Here is a 21,744-nt window from a genome sequence, read left to right on the forward strand (position 1 = left end):
GAAAGATCTGGGCACAACGGGCACGGCACCTGAGAAAGGCAGCTATAAGAGCAGTGAACAGATTGAACAGCGTCAAAGGAAGGGCATGGGGTGGCACCAACCGTGATGAGATCACTCTTTTGAGGGTGCAGGATATTTTCGGGGACTAGTAGGAAGTACACTTGGATGATTTAAGTAGAGTGGGGGCCAAGTTATAGAGGGCTGCTTACCAGCCCAAGTCGTTTAGACATCATGCAATAGGGACGCTGTCCCAGGATCTTCAGCAGTGAGTGATAGGCAGTGTTTTTTGAGTAATTCAACAGTTGGAGGAGGCTGGTGGAGGGGACTAGCAAGACTGGGTAATACTGATTGCTGCAAGAATTCCATTGTGAGAAAAACAAAGACAAAAACAAAAACTGGAAGACCTGTGTGGTAATAGAAACAGATAAAGAAAAAGAGTAAATCCTAGAAGCAGCTTTCCATTCCTTTTGTATGTGTTTATTTTGATTTTTATCAGACTATATGATACATGCATATTATAAAATTTGAGAAATCACAGAAAAGGAAAAAGGAAAGAATGCATAATCTCTCTAAACACAAGTAACCACTGCTTTGACATGTTTCTTTCCAGTTTCTCATATATTTTTATGTGGTTGTGATCTCACTGTCTAAGCAATTTTGTAGCTCATCTTAAAGATAACATATGTAAGAACTTTTCTATGTCATTAATAGCTTTAAGCTTTACTATTGTAGCTGTGTTGCCTTTATTGATATGGATGCACTGTTATTTACTATAGGATAATGGATTTCAAATTTTTTTCACTTCTTCCCTTGTTAAAACAGTGCTGGGTAGAAGTGAATCTCCATGCATTAATCCATCCATCTTGGTGATTATATCCACAGGAAAAATTCCTAGATATGCCATTACTGAATAAAGTTGTGTTTTTTTTTTTTTTAATTTAAAGCTCTTGGTACTTACTGAGAATTTGCTTTCCAAAGCATTAAAGTAATTTGCACTTCTGCCAACAGAATATATCAATGTTGGTTTCAATCTAATTATTTTTTTCTAATTTGCTGGAGTGAAAAATGAAATCTAATTTGTATTTTCTTTTTAATTGGTGAGGTTGAACTTTTTATGTCCTTATTAGCCACTTGTATGGATGGTTTATCCATTCTCTTTTCCCATCTAGAAATGGTAAGAAGGAACAAATTTTAAGAACTAGCAATATACTGAGGATGAAAAAGAGAGAAGACTCAAAGTTGTCATGTTCTTGGCAAAAATAAATAAGACAAAGCAAAAAAAAAAAAAGACCCCCTAAACAAAATGAAAGTTTAGATAGCAATCTAGAAGAAAAAAAAAAAAAGCAACACATATGGCAAAAGAGTCTACTTTCTGAAAATTATAAAGAACTTATACCAATCAATAGGTCAACAACCTAATATCAAGATGGGCAAAGGACATGACAAATAGTTCTAGAAAAGGAAATGCAAGTGGATTTTAAACACAAGCGGATATTCAACCTCACTCACAATAAAAGATGCAAGTTAAAATGAAAATGAGATCACATTTTCACTTAGAATTGCAAAGAAAATGTTTGATAATAGACTTTGTCAAAGAGGTTGTTGGAAAACAGGCACTCAACATGATTGATACACTGTTAATTCATACGATACTCTGGGGGATAAGTGGGCCATAAAAATCAATATGGAAAATATAGACATATCCTTTGACCCAACAATTCCACTTGTGGAATTTATGCTACAGATAGTTCACAATATATATGAAATAATATATAACCCAGCTAATCATTGCAAATTTATGTGTAGAAGCATAATATTGGAAATAACCTAAGATATCTCAGTGGGAAACTATTAAATAATATAGGGTGTATTTGTACAGTTGAATATTATCCATTCATTAAAAAGAACAATGGGCCTTTGTAGATACCGATACAGCATTTTTCCAAGATATGTCGTTGACTAAAAAAGCCAGGTGCAAAGATTCCCACTCTATAAAAGGGGTGGCGGTGAGGAGCATAGCTATTCGTTTGCTTGTAGGTTCCCAAACTTGTTTTGGATTGATACATAAGACCCTGGTAATGATAGCTGCTTGAAGAAGGGGCACCATGGGAACCAAGGCAGAGGTAAAAAAAGAGGATTTTCACTCTATCCTTATGATCCTTTTGAATTTTGTGTCATATCTACAATGGGGAAATGTGACTATTAAGAGTATGAAAATAGCTCTTCTGCATGGTATAAAATCAAGGTTCAAAAGGGCAGCTGCTTGGCTCCTCTCCAAGTTGTGATTCAGATAGAGCTGTATTCGTTAGTTGTTCTACCCTAGACAGTAAGCCTGAGGTTGTAGGGGCTGTCAACACTGATTTCCCTGTCGAATCACCAACATCTCGCCTGGAGGGGAGGAGCTTAATCAATACATCTTAGATGACTACCAGGATTCTAATCTAAGGAATAGATTAGAAAAATGGAGCAGCCATGGAGAGAAACAGATTGGTGTGAAAGGAAGACTCAGAGAGAAAGGCATTTAGGAGTGAGAAGAAGGTACCTTGCAAAAATGTTGCCAGGGCATCAGACTTCAGAAGCACTGGCTCAGAACCAGCCTTCCCCTGCTCTACCCGCCCTGTTTGTCTGCAGCGCTGTCGAAGAGGGCTGTGGAGAGGAAGCTGGGGAGGTGGGTGGGGCCCTAGACACCATGCAAAGGAGTGAGAAGAATGAATGAGGGAAGTGAGAAAGAAACTGAAAGGCCAAACATACTGTTCAGACTATTTTGGCTTCAAGAGACAGAGATCTAAACCAGAGAAGGAATTTATTGGCTTGTGTAACTGGAAAGTCCAGAGATTCAACAATATCATCAGGATATTCTTTTTCTTTTTCCACCCCCACACCCGCTTTTCTGTGCTGGCTTTATTCTCTTGTAGGCTCTTTACACATGCTGGCTTCTGGCAACTCCAGTTTTACAATGAACGAATAAGTGGCCCCAGCAGTTCCTAATAGTCCTAGTTAAAAAAAAAAAAAAAAAAAAATTAGAACTGATACTTTCTGGACAACTGGAATCCCATGCTCATCCCTGAAATAATCTTCTTCAAAGTACTAGTAGACCAGGCAAGGGTCACGTAATCACCCCTAAAGGGTTAACACAACTTTAATCTTATGAACCAAGAGTTAAGGAGAGATAGTCCCCAGAGGAAATCATGATGCTGTTTCTGAACACAAAGATGCTGGACAAATAAAAACAATAATAGCACTCCACTCTAAGCAAAAATAAAAGATTAAATGACCATTGTTCTTTGGCTTAAGAATAAAAATTGAATTTTTGGAGGGGGACAAAAAGTCAAGACCCTAGAGAAGGTGGGATAATTACAGGAGCAAACTCTGGAAGAAATGGGAAGGGAAGATGTTCAGCTGGAAACACTGGTGGCAAAGAAGAATTAGGGACGCCTAGGGCTGGGAAGGGTGGTGGAGGCCACCTAAGGCAGCTCTCCTACTGTCTTCTTCGAGCCTTCCTGCCCCAGGTCGTTCGCACAAATTAGGATCCCTTACAGGACCATTCGAATTCTACTTGGACATATTCATCATGGCTAGTTCATGATTTTGAAAAGTATTTAATGATATTCTTGTGCAGTTTTAATTCTTTGAAATGTCTGCTTTTCATTGAGCTGAAATCTGGTTCTCAGATTGCCCTCTGGATTAACGAACCTCAAGGTTATTCCTTCCATTGGATGATCCTTAAAGCTCTGGAAGGCACTTACATTCCAGCCTCAGTCTTTTTTCTTTCAGCCAAGCACAACCAGTTCTTTTGATCAAATATCTGGAGACATGGTTTCCAGCTTTTTCTATAGCCTAAATGTCTTTCTCAGGATTTATGCTGATTTATGTATGTCTGTCTCTATTTATCCTTAGTGCCTCCCTTTATCTGCATACCATACTTTACTAATGCAACTTAAATTTCATTGGCTATTTTTTTTTTTTTTTTTTTTGCAACGCTACTCATTTTGAACTCATTTCCAATAAAATCCCAGGTCCTTTTGGACATGAAATGTTGCCAGGTCAGGCTTTTTGTAACTATGCAAGTGGTTTGTTTTTTTTTTTTTTGAGCCAGAAGAATGGAACTTCCCAATTTTTTCTTTCAAATCTCTTCTTGACTACAGCCTGTTTCTTGCCCTGCCAAACTGTGACTCTTTATAACCAGGTGGTATAAAGCCTGTGGACCTTGCTGCAAAAAAAGAAGAACCCTCTGGCATCCATTAACCCAGCTGGTCTTTTGGCATATGCCTGGGCTAGCTCTCATGCCTGATTCTTAAATAATCTGGTTTCTCTTCCTTGCTGATGCCTTAGGCATATGCTATACTACTCTTAAGTGGGAAGCCTTTCTGTCCCATAGCTGTGTGTCTATGTGTGTGTATCAGATAATCAGCTCTGACCTGTGCTTCAGGTCAGTCACTGCCAGGTTGTGCCCACCGTTCTAGATAAGTGGACACTGGTGCCAGTAAGTTGTTCCACCCCCTTACTCATGGCCAGTCAGGTCAGATCCAGAAGGAGTTGGAACTAGTCATATCTGGCCCGTGTTTAGAGTAGAGCTGTCAGAACCCTAAAATCATCACCATGTGGCCAAACTATCTGATAAGCCTGCAACCCAAGTCCCAAATTCCTAGATATCCCCCTGCTCCAACCCTTAACTGGAACTAAAGCCCGTTTTATTTTTTCCCTGAATTCCTTATGAACCCCTCATCTGGTTCATAGATGACATTTTTCAAGAGGCTATCCATCTGCCTCTGGAATCTGGAAAGTCCTCCTCGATCTAAGGTTTGCACACCCACTTGTCTTAAGAAGCTAATATCTAGAAGCCTTTTCCCACACAGGCCCCTCACACTAGACCCTTTGCACATAGATGCTCCAAAGTGAACTAACATTCACCTTCTCCCTAGGACTTGATTTTGACTGCTGACCTCTCCTTGACAGAGGCTACCTCCTTTGCTTCAAATCATCTCCACTGCCTTCTTGGCTCCTCTTATCAGCTTGTGTTTCTGCACCAGGAGATGCTAAGTCCTTGAAGCTCAAGGAAAGTGCCGATTATGGTTATTAAAGAAAATGTGTAACTATGACACAGAGGGTGTGGTCAAAAGAGGAGCCTCTTCCCTGACCTGAGGAAAAGGGTCGGGGTACACTATGCCAGGTGTAAATGCCAGCTGCCCTCTCACCCTGTCTCCTGCAATGCATGCATTCAAAACCCAATGCAGTCACCCTGAAAGAAGGACTGAGGCCTCAGACTCTCACTACAATGTTGGAGTTACACTTCAAACATTTTCAAAGTACCTACTTGTTTGTCAGGATTTATTTCTCAATTTTCCTACAAATCTCTATAAGAGCTCATTGTCAAATTGTGTACATAGCAATAAAGGGATGATTTATTTGTGCTTCCAGACACATATTCTGTGTCCATGAAGAAGAAATGCTGGCTTGAAGAGCAATGGTAAAGCCAAACCATCAGTCCTAAACTTGTCTTGGGCGATGTCCTTTTTGTATTATTTTAAAAAGAGGAACCAGGAATTCCCATTGTGGCTCAGCAGGTTAAGAATCCAACTAGCATCCATGAGGATGCAGGTTCAATCCCTGGCCTCACTCAGTGGGTTAAGGATCCGTTGTTGCCATGATCTGTGTTGTAGGTTGTAGATGAGCCTCAGATCCTGCAGTTGCTGTGGCTGTGGTGTAGGCTGGAAGCTGCAGCTCTGATTCGACCCTTAGCCTGGGAACTTCCATGTGCCACAGGTGTGGCCCTAAAAAACCTTTTTTTAAATAAATAAATACATAAATAAATGAATAAAAAGAGGAACCAGGAGTTTCCACTGTGGCGCAAAGGGTTAAGAATCTGACTGCCAAGGCTCAGGTTGCTTCGAAGGTGTGGGTTTGATCCCCGGCTCAAGGGAGTGGGTTAAAGGACTCCGTGTTGCCAAGGCTGTGGCTCAGATTCAATTCCTAGCCTGGGAACTTCCATATGCAGCTGGTGCAGCCATAAAATTAAACAAAAATAATAATAGATAAAAAGAGGAACCAGATTTTTCTTCAGGTGAAATTTCTAACACATTCTCTCCGAAAAATAAGATGCTGGAATTGAGGGACCATACCCTCAGGATTTTCCAGGCTGCGACCACAATAAATACTGGATGATGTCACCTAGAGGAGAGAGGTTTACTGAATCAATGCAGTAAATAGTGTACAAGGAGTAATTACAAAATCTAACAGGAAATCTTATGAGAATTCCTAGATCCTGAAACAATCTTCCTTACCAGTCTAAAATTAGTAGATCAGAAAATTAAAGTAATTTTTCATTTTATTTGCTAGCCAGTCGAAGATTCAAAACGGAAAAACCAAGCTTAGATGTGTGGGACTTTTTCATAGCAAAATAGAAAGTACCTGGAAGGCAATCCAAACAAAATCATTTAAAAAGAAGTAATGCTGACATATCTGCTGAGGAACTGGTCACCAGAATGTTTAGACCAGATCCAAGAATGTCAATCCACTGGCTCCTATGCTGATTATTTTGGGACAGAACACAACTTTCAAAAGGAAAAAAATACAAGACAGCATTCCAAGAAACCCTGCCAATTCTGAATCTGAAGATATTAGCAAATGTACTCAGCATTTCTTTCATCAAACAAAGTCAAAGTACAGCTTTGTATTTAATACAGACTGTTTAAAGGATTTCAGAGAAATAGCACTCATTTCAGAATAAAAAATACTGAGAATGATGGGGAATAAGGTTTTGCAAGACAGACGAAAGGAATGAATTCAAGAACTCGTGGGAAAGGATTTAAGATTGGCCGTTCTTCTGAGAACGGAGGAAAGGTAGGAGAGCCTTGACGAGTCAGAGAGAAACAATATAGAGAAAGGGGGGATGACAGGGTTGATGGTTCCTCTTAGGCTGGATGTTTCCAGTAAAACGAGAAGGGTGGGACTTCCCTGGTGGCTCAGTGGGTTAAGGATCCTGTGATGTCACTGCTGTGTTATAGGTTTGAGCCCTGGCCCAGGAACTCTGGCCTGCACTGTTGGCAGCAAAAAATGCAAAATAAAAATAAAAAACATTAAAAAGAAGAAGGGCAAGAAGCTATCTTTTCCCCTTTCAGGGCTGTCTGTTAGCGCGTTCAGGCAGGGACTGGATCTGGTTGGTCCCCTCCTGTAATACCTGCCACTTAGCACAGCGCGTGGCATCTTGTTGATGCCCAATTAGTGCTCATTGAATAAAACGAATGAAAGAGTAGGGCCATTAGGGAGTTAGAAGAGTGGGAGATGCTGGGAACAGCTATGTGTGTTAGGAAGCAAAAAGAAATGAATAATGGGGTTGCTAACAATCTGAGGTTAGGTGGTTTGCATTTAAATCGAATCAGCATTTCTCTGCAGTTCAGCAGCAAGAACAGAAAAGCAGACAGATGGGAACTGGCGTGACCAAGAGAATGGACTGGAGAGAGGACAAGAGGGTCTAGTATGCATGCGAGGGCGAAGAAGGCCAGGCTAGAAATGGGGTCAGGCGTGGAGACAGCCTGAAAGCAGCAATAGATTGCCAAGGTCACGAGACTACAAGCACTTCTGAGTGCTTTCGGCAAAGAGCCCCTTTAAAACGCCAGTGTAGTATACAGCTTTGTAACAGGCTTGGCATCCAACTCAAATTTTGACTCTGAATTCTGTGAATATTCAGATATGACTCGTGTCTTGTAGCCCACATTCCTGTGGCCCAGTTTGTTCATTAAATGAATAAAAAAGGAAGGGGAGAAAGAAGGTAGGCATGATTAGCCTGTGTTATGTCTCTTCAAATTATGAGCTATTCATACTTTGTGTGTCTATAAATGTATATAAATATCTGGCTGTGTGTATAATAATTCTCACAGATACATATTCCATCATAAATATCCCCAGATATTTTCCGCAATATTGGGGTTGATAAAAATGTTTGGGAAAATCTGTCAGTTAGCTGCATTCTATTTTATCTTCCATGTAGTAGGATGGAGCCAAGAGCTGGTAAATCCTGGGCTTGAGGACCCAGGGGATAGGCTGGAGGTTTGGAGCTGATGTGGGCAGAGAATCAGAGCCAATTCCTGGGTATAGGCATCTTGGCCAGAGGCCAGTTACTGAAAGGAAAGGAACTAGAAATGACACAGTTTGACCAGGATCAAAGACCGTGGTGCAAGCCGGGTCAAACAGAGGAACAAATTAGTAGACACCATAGAGAAAGTTAAAATCCAGCATTACTGTGTGTTTGCCTCTTTGGAAGGTGCCAAAGGCAAACCCTTTGTTAAAACTTATCCACTGTTTTAGTTCTCTGCCTTCAGCATCAAACACATTTTCCCTTCTAGGATTTTCTATTTTGTATTCATTTTCTTAGGATCTCTTCTTGAAATGTCTTCTTATAAGCTTCTTTTTACTTTGCTTTTAATTTTTGTTCATGCTGTTTCTTTGGCAAATACATATACTCATATATTTAGGATTCTCAGGTTGGAAATTCTTCCCTTGTGACATATCGATGCAAAGGTAACGTTAGAAGCCTGATTAAGAGAAACAGTGACTCATTGTGAGTTGGGAGTGAGGTGGGAGTAGAGGTTGGAGGGAGAAGAGAATGAAAGGAACTTCCACTCTCCTCCAGATTTCCTAAGTCCTCAAAATGCAGTGTTTCAAGGGGATCCATTGTTCATTTTTCTTTTTTTTTTTTTTTTTTTCTTGGCCGTGGCATGTAGCCACTTGATGTGGGATTTCAGTTCCCAGATGAAGGACTGAACCCAGGCCACAGTGGAAAGCCCTTTGTCCTAACCAGTGGACCACCAGGAAACTCCTCATTATTCATTTTAAAGGAAGACAAAAACTCTATGTTTGTTTTCCTATTGGAAGAAAAAGAAAAAGAAAAAAAAAAAACTATTGGGTCCTATTGGGTCTATAAATCATGAAATATTAATATGGAAACAAAAGACCTACCTCTTTGCTCTTATCACCTGCTTTAGTCATACAATCCTTGGATTTGACTGTGTTGTGAATTTATACTTCTGAAAAAAGTATATCTCAAATGGGATTTAGTATGTTTCTAAATGCCAAAGTGCTTGCTACAAAATTATTTCCCTTCTCTTCAACACTGAATCTATCACAGAGAAGATAATTTAAAAGAGGGCATGTAATGTCTGGAACAACATTGTATGAAACTTGGATTGGGCATCCTCCTGTTCAGTTATATAAAAAATAGATTATGACTTCAGCGTGTGGGAATTTTTATTTAAACAAAACCATCTCAGGAGTTCCTTTTGTGGCTCAGTGGGTTAAGGACCCGTCTAGTCTCCATGAGACTGTGGGTTCGATCCCTGCCCTCGCTCAGTGGGTTAAGGATCTGGGAACTTCTACCTGCTGTGGGTAAGGCCCTGAAAAGAAATGAAAAGAAAAAAAGCAAGCCATTTCAAAATCACAGCACCGTAACAATTGTTGAGTTTTCCCCTCATGTCCTTGAGATACATTGTTTAAAATTTTTGCTTTTGTCACAAGATATAAATGCCCTAGAAATAATTAATTTGAAATTGAACACAGGTCTCTGGCCCTGAGACTTCAGATATTTTTTTCTTCCTTGCTTAGTTATCCAACTAGTTAAAAATCTTATGCTCTTTGATCGTTGATAGGAATGTTGACTTGGCACAGTCCTTGCAGCTCTAAACTTGTGATTTTTTTGTTGTTGTTGTTGCCAACCTCCAAGTATAAATTTCAACAAGTTAACAAGATTCAGTTCTCCCCTCTAGCCCTAAATAATCATTGATGCATTCAAGCTATGACATGTCATCTCTTGTCCATCTTTTTATATCGCACAGACTTTCAATCAGCCATTTTGGATCCTGGCCACACTTGCTAGGAAGTAACTGTTTAAATATGTCTGCTCCTAACACATTTCTGATGGGATTCCCCTGGCAAAGGTAGATGGGATTTTTAAAATTGGAGCCATACTAGAAACAGAATTGTTTTTAGTCATTGCTGATGAGCTTCCTGGCCAGCATACATGCAGCTGAAGTGACAATTCCATGGAACAGCACAAATGGCAGAAAAAAGTAAAAGATGGCACCTGCAAAACAGCTGCCTGCTCCCAGCAGAGCTTAATTCAGACTTAGTTGCCTCTCCCCGCTGTTTTCTCCCTGCTTAAATGTTTTGTATCTTCCTGCCATTTTGGTGCTGAAATTCCGCCAAAAATGTTAAACACAATTTGAAAGGAAAAGGAAAGCATAAAGATAAAACTTCCCCAGATGGTATTACAAGGAGGAATGCAGCTTTTTCTTCCTTAAAATTCTCTTTTTCTCTGACAGACTACCTTCAAATAAAAGCCAATGCATCGAATCTAACCTACTTGTCTTAAAATGAGATAATTGATCATAGCTAGTATTTACTGAGCTATTCCTAAGTGCCAGGCACGGTGCTAAATGCTTTACATTCATTATTTTCTCTAATGCTCATGGAAACTCTAAGAAGAAAGTATTTTTATTACTCTCATTATAAAGATGAGGAAACAGATAAAATGGAACTTGATTTATGTGCATTTATCTGCCTGTAGTCGTATTTCTAGACCTGGAAGGGCTCTGAAAAATCACAGTTCACACATGTATCTTTTTCACCCGTTGAATATTAACACCTACAAGTATAGATGGAGTAGAGGGGGGTCCACAAGACGGGCTACAGTTATTTTTAAACTTTTAAAAGGGTGTCTTTAGTAATTCTGTTTCTAGGCATATACCCCAGAGAAACTCTCCCATATATGCAAAGATATATTTATAAGAATGCTCATTTACATAGCAGTTAAAATGAATAAACTAGATTTTCATGCATCAACATGGGTAACTCTTGAAAACAATGTTGTATGGAAAGAAAAAAAAGCAGAATGATATGAATTTATAGTATCATTTACATAAAAATTTTGTTTAGTAAACCCTATGTTTGGGACATAAAACAACTGAATATGTTATTTGTAAATATGCATTTTTGTAGTAAAAGGATAAAGCTATAGACCAGAAATGTAAAACTTTTAGGATAACAGTTACCTGGGGAGGAAAGGAATAGGATGGGGGACAGGGTACAAAGTAGGCTTCACCTCATAATGTCTCATTTCTTTTGCTTTAGAAAAAAATAATACAAATATGAGAAAATGTTAACATTTGTTTTATTAGGAGCTATATGAGTTTGTTACCTTATTCTCTGAAATGTTTCATATTTTAAAAAGTAGTTCCATCTTTAGAAAGATAAATAGGTATATTCATGCTGGGAAAGAGCGGGTTTCACTATATAGAGCATTATCTCCATAATTTTAGGGTAAAATTTTTCTGAAGCAGATTTAACTAGATGCCCAATTTATTCATAAAATAACTCCATATACTATCCATAGAATGGCTAGCTTTACGTCTTATAAATTCAGTGCAATCTCCAAAATAAACTAGTTATAAAATATATATTTCATTAAACTGAATTTCTTTTTTTCTTTTTATGGCTACACCTGCAGCATAGTGAAGTTCCTGGGCCAGGGGTCAAATCAGAACTTTGGCTGCAGCCTATGCCACAGCCACAGCCACACCAGATCCGAACAGCATCTCCGACCTACACTACATCTTGCGGCAAGGCCAGGTCCTTAACCCACTGATTCAGGCCAGGGACCAAACCCACATCCTCACAGAGACAGTGTCAGGGCCACCCCCCCCCCCCCGGGGGGATATCATCAAGGACAACAGGAAGGACCTTTGTCTAGAGACTATTATAGGCCACATGCTTCTGGCCAAAGATTCCTCCTAGTGGGTCATCGTTATTATCTGGACTATACATCCCCAAATCTGATCCCCTGATGGCCCTCCTCCTCCTCTCCCTTTCTTCATCTCCAATAGCACAGGATTTCACCATGAAGGTAAACATGCCTGATTGCTATCTAATTAGGTCACGTGGTTTTGGTTGTGCGTGTTCCTCATTAAATGATTTCGTATAAGGTTCTGGGTCACAGCTAAAAATATTTCAGCTTGAAAATTAATTTAATCACTTGTTTGCTTTTGTTTGGAATCTTCACTTTCTAGATAATAATGTAGTTAAAGAATACTGTAGCCAGCATTACTTACACTGCCACTTACTTGTTAATATTATATTTTGTAAGTGAAGCAAGTACTCCTTGTGTATGTTTAAAAATAATCCCTCTCAGTTATGTAACTAGTAATCAGTACCAGTTTGTTTGTGGGCATGTGTTCATACACATTTTTGTACACCTGCCTTGTTACAACAAGAAGGTGGGTTACAGATACAGATAACACCAGAAAAAAAATCTCAATTTAGTGAAGAAATGGAAACAGAGGATGTAAGTCAGGAGTCAAGTGAAGTATGTAAAGTGCTTCCTGTTCAATCTTATACACAGGCTGGAAGGAGACTGCATACATGGCTCTAAGCTTCCTCATAGTCAAGGAAAATACTGTCAGTTCCACAATTGGGTATCCAGAAGACAAAACAAATGGATAATAAACAAGGGAAACAGAGCTATTCCAGGTGCTAAAACTAAAGAAAAATACTTTCCAGATTTTGTCAGAGAGAGTCAATAGAGCAACAAATTTCATAGTGCTAGCCCGTTCGACCCCTAGCCTGGGAACTTCCACATGCGGCAGGTGCAGCCCTAAAAAGACATACACGCACACAAAGTAGATTTCAGGACCCCCAGGATCCTATCTTAGTAAGCACCCCAGGTGATTCTGGCAATGATGGTTCTGACATATACTTTGAGAACTATCACCCTGAAGACTGATTAAATAGCCCTTCTGGGAGTCTGACCTTCCCACAAGGAAGAGTTCCTTGGGTGGGCTGTGGGGAGGAAACAGTGCCGGGTCCCCTGTGCAAGGTCAGGTGTGAGTTATGGAGCAGGCAGGACAGGTGGATTGGAGCCACTCAGCCTTCAGCCAGCTGAAGGACTTTTCCACTGAGAGGCCTAGGTTCTCAATTTGGAAGAGCAAAGGCCTCCCCTCTCCAGATGCCCGATTTGGTCCTAACAATTAAGAGGAGCACCCAAGCCAGGATACAGATGACCCCATATTTAAAATTCTAGCTATGAAGTTCCCGTTATGGCACAGCAAAAACGATTCCGACTAAGAACCATGAGATTGCGGGTTTGATCCCTGGCCTTGCTCTGTGGGTTAAGGATCCAGTGTTGCCATGAGCTGTGGTGTAGGTCCAGATGAAGCTCAGATCCTGCATTGCTGTGGCTGTGGTGTAGGCTGGCAGGTGCAGCTCCTATTCCATCTCTCACCTGAGAACCTCCATATGCCTCAGGAGCAGCCCTTAAAAAAAAAAAAATCCTAGCTGAAGTATCTCCTACTCTAACAAGTTTCCCTTTACCTAATAATAGTGGCTAATATTTACTGATGATTTACTAGGTGCCAAGCCTAAGTGCTGTATCTGAGAATAACCCATTTGGGGTAGGCACTATTTTCATCTCCACTTTATGATGGGGCGTGTTGAGAGGGCCACTGTGAAGTACCCATCCACAAGGCACCATGCACAATGTGGTCTATGTCCATGACACCCCCTGTGGTAATGCAGGGCACAGCCTTCACAGCCTTACATACTGGGCCCGACATTGTGGATCAGAGGAGTTTAGTAACATTGCCAAGGTCCCGCAGCTGGAGCCCAGGCTCTGAAACCTCATAGATGAGAAAAGGGAGGGAACTATCTAAGAAGAAATTTCTGTGACCCAGCCAGGAAGTGAAGAGAACTAACTTGGGAATCAGTATGCGAATTCACCTAAGGACAGGTAAGAGTGGAAAGTCAGGAAGTAGCACATTGCTGTGAATCAGTTGTGGCAGTTGAGAATCTCCCAAGTTTCCCTGGATGAGGTCCCAAGCCACATTAAGTGATGATGGAGAACAAAGCCCCCAAGCTCTCGTTCCTGCTTGCCTTTCTTCCAAAGAATCCTAAAGCTGAGCCTCCTGCCTCCACTGTCCTGTCTGTGCTCCTACGACATGTCTTTATCACACATTTGCCCCTGTATTCAAGTGATTTTTTTCCATGTGTGTGTTCCTTGCCAGGCTTATAAGCTTCTTGAAGGCAGGGACAATAATTTGCACATTTGTACCTCCCATGGCCCAGGGAAGGCATGCCAAGTGTGCAGGACTGGGCATCTTTGGTTCCCTCCTCTCTTCCTTATGTGTCAGGCATTAAGCTACCTGCCTTCAAATTTGTGGGAAAGACCTACAAATAATACCGAAGTGCTTCACACAGAGGGTGATAGAGATAAGCACAGCGTTACTGTGGAGCCAGAGAAGATGGGTTTAAGGGAGACAGAAGGCCTGTAAGGGCCAGAGGAGATTGATAAATTGAGCCAGACAGAGAAGAAGTGAGGAGCGGAGATTCTAGGCAGCATAGATAGCACGCACAAAGAAAAGTGGATGCTCATGCATGAGAGAGAGAGAGAGAGAGACAAAAGGAGAAGAGAAAGCATTTGTGGTAAGTAGCTTTGTGAAGAAATTTTCACTGACAGTGTCACCAATGGAGGGGCCTGGGGTAGGGGTGGGAGTAGGGTAGGCACTCTGGTGCCAGATAGACTGTGTGGTCCAATTCCCTCCCCCCTTGCCACTTTCCAGTTATATAACTTTGTGCAAATGATTTACCCTCTTGAGCCTCAGATCTTAGTTTGTTAATAGGATAATAATGGCACCCACCTTTTGGGACTCTTATAATTAAACAGCCTAATACTTATAAAGCACTTAAAGCAGTGCCTGTCATGTACTATGTATTCAATAAAGAGTAGTTATTATTGTAACCATTGTTCTCTTTCTTTTATTCCCTCTCCAAGCAAGTCGTATCTATTCTGCCTCTCAAATTCCAAGCCATCCTCTTCTGTCTCCACCTTGGTCCAAAGAACTATGATTTCTTTCCTGGATTCCTGTAGTAGTCTCCTAACTGCTCTCCCTGTTTCCACTCTTGCTCTGACACAATCTGATCTGCAGAACAATTAAAGTGATCCTTTTCAAAGAATTGGGTGTCACTCCACTTAAAAATCTATTGTTTCTTGTAACACATCATCCCAACCATTTAGAATTCTCTTCCTCATGACCTTCAAAGGTCTTATATAATCTAGCTCCCTCTTAACCTCTCTAAACTTACATCATGTTCCCTCTTAGGCTGTTTCGGCCTTTTGAACTTGGCAAGTTTGTCTCTCTAGAACCTTTGCACATGCTGTCTCCTCTGCCTTCCCCACCCTTTAACTTACTGGCTTCCTTCTTGTCTTGTAGAATCCAGCTCAAATGTCAGAAGAGTGGACTTTAGTTTGAGATCCCAACCTAAAGTAACAGCCTCCCTGGCTTCTACATGTTACTCTGGTAAGTTTATTTCCTTTTGTTTCTGTCTTTGTTATTTGTTCTGTCTCCCTCAACTCCGCCTCCCCAAATGTAAGCACCCTGGGAGCAGAAACAAGGTCTGCCTTTTTCATTGCCGTTTCCACAGATTCGATAACCGCAAACTCCTCCACCCAACATACTAGACATCCAATAAGTATTTATGAAATTGAATGAATTAGAAGAGGGTAGGGAAAGAAGGGAGAAGGCTGCCAAAATTTAAGTCACCTAGGGCCAATTATTACGCTTCTGCAGTAATCTAGTGAGAAATGATGAGGCCCTAGCAGTGGTTTGCCATCTTGGCTATGTATTGGAGTCACCAGGGGAGTTTTAAAAAATACTAACACCTGAGTGCCATCCTCAGCAATCCTGATTTAATTGGTGGATGCAGCCTGGGCATCAACATTTTTTAAAGCTCTGCAGGAGATTCTAACATGCAGCTGGAGTTGAAACCACTGCCCCAAAGGCAAAGGAAGATACAGAAGGGGCAATGCAGGGATGTTTAGGAGACACAATAGGCAGAACTTGGCGGTTAAATATGAATTAGAACTGATCAAAAGGAGGCTGCCTGTGAAGAATCCTAGATTTCTGGATTGGGCCTGGGTGAAAGAAAGAGGTAAATTTTGAGAAAAAGATAACATTCTTTCTGGGATAGGCTGAGTTTGAAGTGCCTGTGGGAGATACTTGAGGTGAGATATTTGATAGATTGTTTCTTAATAGATTTATATTGCTACAGTGAAGAATAGGAAATCCTTGCAGTTTTCAAGAAGAAAACTAGGAAAAGGTATCTCTGGAAATTATGACAACTATGTAGAATACAAGTCCATTTCCACTCAGCAGAGCCATTTTACTCAAAACTCCCTTCCAAGCCAATGCCCCATCTGTTCTGAGATGTTCAACATGTTGATATATTCCCAAGAAAGATTATATCATGTATGGGTGAGATTCTATATATCCAATTAACTTACTATTCTTGTACTATTGGTAGGCTTAAAGTATCCCATTGATTACATTATTTGAATATACTGTTGGTTGCCTTCAAATAATGCTATTGAATGCTATTTGAATGCATATTGCAGCTTTAAGACTTGTGATAAGTGAAATCAACTATAATTTTAAAAAAATAGGAGTTCCCGTTGTGGCTCAGCGGCTAATGAACTTGACTAACATCCATGAGGATGTAGGCTTGATCCTGGCCTCACTCAGTGGGTTAAGGATCCAGCCTTGCTGTGAGCTGTGGTGTAGGTCACAAACGCGGCTAGGATCCCGCGTTACTGTGGTTCTGCTATAGGCAGGCTACAGCTCCGACTGGACCCCTAGCCTGGCAACCTTCCTATGGTGCTGGTGCGGCCCTAGAAAGACAAAAAGACAAAAAATAAAAATAAAAAATGAAGTCATGCAAGAGACATTTACAAAATAAAATTGAAAAAAAGGAGTTCCCGTCGCGGCGCAGTGGTTAACGAATCCGACTAGGAATCATGAGGTTGCGGGTTCGGTCCCTGCCCTTGCTCAGTGGGTTAACGATCCGGCGTTGCCGTGAGCTGTGGTGTAGGTTGCAGACGCGGCTCAGATCCCGCGTTGCTGTGGCTCTGGCATAGGCTAGTGGCTACAGCTCCGATTCGACCCCTAGCCTGGGAACCTCCATATGCCGCGGAAGCGGCCCAAAGAAATAGCAAAAAGACAAAAAAAAAAAAAAAAAACTTCTGATAAGTGAAAATAAGCATACCCATCATTATTTCAAGATTCTTCGTCAAAGTTACTTAGACCTAAACTACCTAGCTTGTTTAGTTTTCTAATTGGTAAACATTTACTGGGTTACCAACGATACTAAGTACCCTCTGAGAGACTACAGTTCCTTGGTTTGTTTCTAATTTAAATTAGACACACTAAAACAAGGATTGATAGGGTGATATATTTAGTTAAGTAACAGATGGCAAAAGGACATTCTGTCCAGCATCTATCACATTCCTGTTTCTCAGTATTCCAAAGAGAGACTAAATCTTGAAATCAGCTAAGAAGGAATGGAATGAATGCGTTTATTCAACTAAGAAGAACTGATACCCAGTTGTGTGTAGATTAAAAAATTCAAAGAAGGTAGGGGTAGACCGGCTTAAAGGATATAAGGGAATGGAACAGATAAAGCTGGATTAAAGTAATTCAGAATGTATCAAAAAAGACTGAACTATGAATTCTGAATACTTAAGCGACTTGTGATATCACTCTCACATATGGTATTAAATTGTGGCTAAGTGCTGCTCCCGGCAGCCCCGGGGGAAAGATGCGGTCTATTAACTCTGAAAGAACGAAGAGGTGGGGGCGTCGCCACACTCGGGGAAGGATATTTCCTCGCAGACAGGGGCAGAAACTCGCTGCAGCATCCTGGCCCTGCTCTCCCTGGCGCTGCCAATCTCACAGTGAACCGTAACACAAAGGAAAGAATGGCGTGCGGAACGCCGAAAGCCGGGGTCCCCAAGGCCAGCATCTCTCTTCGCCTCGGGAGCAGCTCTAGCCTCCCCCACCTGTCCTTGGAAAAGACACCTGCCCCACAGCCCGGCCCGCTCCGGGCCAAGTCCTGCGGGCTGAGCGGCAGGAAGTGCCGCAGACGGCCCCGCGCCAGCGATAAGCAGGAGGCGCCGGGGACACACAGCGGACCGCCTGAGTATCAGGCGGGGCGCTCGTGGACGGGCGCGGGATGAACGTGCGCAAGCGAAAGACAGAGTCCCAGAGCCGCCCGCGACGGACTCAGTGGGCGTGACGCCATGACGCACGGCACGCGGGCGGTGCGCAGGGCAGGGGCGGGGCGAGGTGGGGGCGGGAGGAAGGAGTGGGAGGAGGGGGCGGAGACAGCGGGGGGCTGAGGGAGGGGGAGAATGGCAGTTGCAGCGCTGGTTCCCGGGAACAGCCGTCAAGACAGAACTGCGGAGGAGGAGTTGGGGAAAGCGGCTTTCGGGACCCCTCCTCTCCGTCCCCCCCGCCCCAGCTGAGAGGCGCCTCGGCGGGTCTGAGGAATCGTCCTCCGTACTTCCTCCAGCTTTTGCCGCCGCCGCCAGGAGATCGGCCTGCTCGCCCGCAGCCCTGCGCCCGCCGCCCCGCTGAGGAGTTGAAGGTACGGGCGGGTACGGGAGGCTGCGCCCGAGAGCTGGAGGGCAGGGGCGGCTCCGGTTTCCGACCCGGGGCGCTCGGGCTACTGTCCTCGCGCCCCTCCCCCGGACGAAAATAGATTCGGAAATCCCTGGGGATAGGCTCCCCTTCTCTTGCTCCGCGCGGGGCTGGGTCAGGCCCCGGGCGGGTTCCGCGTCCCCCGCCCGACCCGGCGCTGGCGTCCTCTCAGCGGCGCGGGCGGAGGCGAGGCTTGGGATCCGCCCCGAGCCCGGTCCTCCCGGCCTGGGCAGTCTGGGGCGACGGCGGCCGACTAGGCGGTGTTGTGACGGGCCGAGGCAGCTCTCCCCTCCTGCACGTCCCCGGACCCTGGAGCAGTCTATGCGGAGGGCGGCCGCGGCGGGGAGGCGGCGGGGGCGGAGCGCATTCCTGATGGGTGAAATCTGCTCTAACGGGACCGATTTCCGGGCCTCGCTGCAAATTCGGCGCCGGGGCCAGCGCCCCCAAACCCCTGCGGCCGGGGACCCCGGGGGGAGAAGGGAGGCGCGCACCGGGGAACGTTCATCCGTGAGAACTGCCACTCCCTGCAAAAGCAGAAATTAAACAGACGAAAAATGGTGTAGTCTTGGGGTAAAGTATTTCTGAAGGGGGGGGGTAGTTCTTCCACGATTGTTCCCCTCACGCTAGACCTTCAGGTAGTTCTCAGCCTACATCCAGCTAGTAATGCCGCTATTTTTCATCTCCCGTTTTTCCTATCGTCTGGGTTGCCCTCTGCTGTTGCTTTCCCCTCCCCCTTCGCTTTCATTAATGGGGAGAAGGAAAATAACTTTAGGGTTCATTAACCTCGTGACAAGGGCAGTAAATAAAAGAGGGGAGAGAAGGGTTAGGGCTATATATGGGAGAAAGGTCTTAATTTTTTTTCCCATGGGTACGTGAGCATAGAAATATACGAACGATGCTTTATTCAGGTTAATATTTACTATTCAGAAGGTTGCGGAACGTCCTGTTGGGTGGACGTTGCAAAGGACAGCGTTTAAGTGCCACTGCAATTTTCAAGCCCAGGTATTGGCTGGAAATGGTAGTATTTTAGTAAACAGTGGAGGAATAAAGCAATCCTTTCTTCTGTCCGGTTGCGTTAAAATGTCTGTGATCTTTCTCCCCCCCCCTGCCCCCCGCTTTTTTTTTTTTTTTTGTAAGAACATGGCTGTCTTTTTGATTTATATTTACATGTGTATTTTTAAATTTCATCCTATTTCTTCGACCTTTTGGTTATGTGAAGTCTGACGGTGTGCCTGAATTTCGTTTTCAATTATGCCATTAACCATCTTAATGACCATCCTTCCACTTCTCTTTATCAGTCAAGCTGTTATTACTATATTTGCCTGTTTATACTTCCTTAATACACAGCTGTCAGAACTGAATCAAAATGTAAATACTTCTATTTAGAAGACGGCTATGATCTGTTGTTAAAGCTTATTTTCAAATATCCTTTGCTTGTTATGTGGAATCCCACGGTAAAGATTTAGAATTCAGTCTTAGGACTTAATAAACCAAACTATGTAACAACAAAACCCTTTTTATTTCTTGGTTTAATATTCTCAAATGACCGTATACAGTATAAGCGAACTTCATGTGTCCTCAGAAACTATTTTATTTCCGAGGAAAAAATTATATTTGGCAACTGATGTTAGTGTATTTTTTCAGTATCTGTGACTACCAGGAGGATTCCAGTAAGATTGACTTTTAACTGTAACATTATTTTAAGAGTTGAAACACGACTCAATTCTTAGTCTTCAAATAGTAACTACTTGAAATAGTGTTGTTTTACTTGGATGATGCTTCAGTTGATCATTAGAGTTTAAAGAACAGTTCATTTTACTGACATCTGACTGGTATTGGATTTTTAAAAATTTTTGTGGTGACCTGTAGAATTTTGGGTGCCTTCTAATTGACTAAGTGAAACCATGTTTTTTTCTACCTAACATATGAAAAGTACTAAGATTAGTACCTGTTTTTAAAGATACTTCAGCATCTTAGTGGAAAACAAATGCACTTCACAAATTTGAAATAGAGGAAGTCAAAAGGTAATATTTTTGCAGTTGTGAGTTAAGACACTTGGGGTCGCCTCTCTTTAATGGAATCAGAACCAATGATACAATTCTTGTAGGGGTCGTAGATGGAATTAAATATAGGTAATTTGAAACAATCTCTTTTAACATTTGAAAGAATCTCTTGTGTATTATTGCACGTTCTGATTTTATAGTAAACACTTATTTAGATTTATCACAGAAATTCTTTGATTTCTAATCATTCTTGCCTGTCCCCCACCTCCATCTACCCAATTTGTAGGGCATCGAGGATTGAAATATGTGTAGTTTTCTGAATTTTTCAAGGAGGAAAAGGAAAACAAGTATTTGTGATAATACATGAAATTCCTCAGTCAGATGCTGGGCAGAGAGTAAGCTGGGGATAAATTTTGTTGCATTTATATATGAGTTGCCTCCTTATATTCTCAGGTTGTGAAGGAAATCTTAAAGAATTATTACTTGTTTTTCTGATGCTACTAACAAGTGACAATTAATTGTCAAATGCAGCCCAGTTTCGTGCTGACTAAGCTTTATGCTCTTTTATCATTTGAAGCCCATATAAAAAAATTAGGCCATTTTGGGCTGAAGGGTGAAGATAAGTTGTATTTCTAAATTTATATTTGATTGCATTTGCATTGTGTTTGGCAAACCAGTACTAGTAGTTTAATGACGACTCAAAGGACCTATGACCATATAATGAAGTACTTTACCTTAATTAAAGAGGTTTGGGGTTGATTCCTTTTTAGAAAAGTGTTAATCTAGTTACTTATGGAGATCACCTGAATTTTCCTTGGGTGATTTCTTTCTGCAATCAAAAGTAATTATTATTTTTCTTTGTTTCTTTTTTATTTTGAAGTCATGAACTATTAGTTTTTGTTAGCTTTGTATAATATTGAAACAACTGGGTATTTAACAGCTAAAGCCTGAAGGATAATATTCCTTTGCTAAACACATCTGTATTTCAGATGCTGGTAGAATCCCACTAAAAAAGGGCAATGAAGTCATTTTGGGTATTCAAAACTTGGGTACTTTATTTCTCAGTAGCTATCATATGTAATACTTTCTTATCACCTTCTGATAAAATAGTTTTTGCTTTTATTGCTCTCTCTGTAACTGTCAATAAAACCTGAACGGCTGTTTTGTTTATTGATAACACCTTATTGAAATCTATGCCATTAGCCTAAAAAACATTATACATTCTTGTC

At 41.8% G+C, this 21,744-nt stretch overlaps 1 protein-coding gene across 9 annotated transcripts in view; it reads left to right on the plus strand.

Annotated features, from left to right (window-relative positions):
* RNF19A (ring finger protein 19A, RBR E3 ubiquitin protein ligase) overlaps nucleotides 1–21,744 on the plus strand; it is a 1,069,816-nt gene that overhangs the window by 979,847 nt on the left and 68,225 nt on the right. For 3 of the 9 annotated variants that reach the window (XR_014842872.1, XM_013996573.3, XM_013996572.3), the window contains exon 1: nucleotides 18,226–18,459. The exons of 1 other annotated variant lie outside the window; for it this stretch is intronic. The gene's annotated coding sequence lies outside the window, so the exon portion shown is untranslated. Of the gene's footprint in view, nucleotides 1–18,225; nucleotides 18,460–18,671; nucleotides 20,911–21,744 lie in introns of those variants that run through there. 5 more of the 9 variants (XM_005662947.4, XM_013996574.3, XM_085020951.1 and 2 more) reach the window with 4 other exon arrangements.

Source organism: Sus scrofa, chromosome 4 (assembly GCF_054392235.1).
Source record: "Sus scrofa isolate SSC_HxYL_T2T_F1_AM1 chromosome 4, Sscrofa_HxYL_maternal_Yorkshire_Landrace_v2.0, whole genome shotgun sequence".
Taxonomy (NCBI): Eukaryota; Metazoa; Chordata; class Mammalia; order Artiodactyla; family Suidae; genus Sus; species Sus scrofa.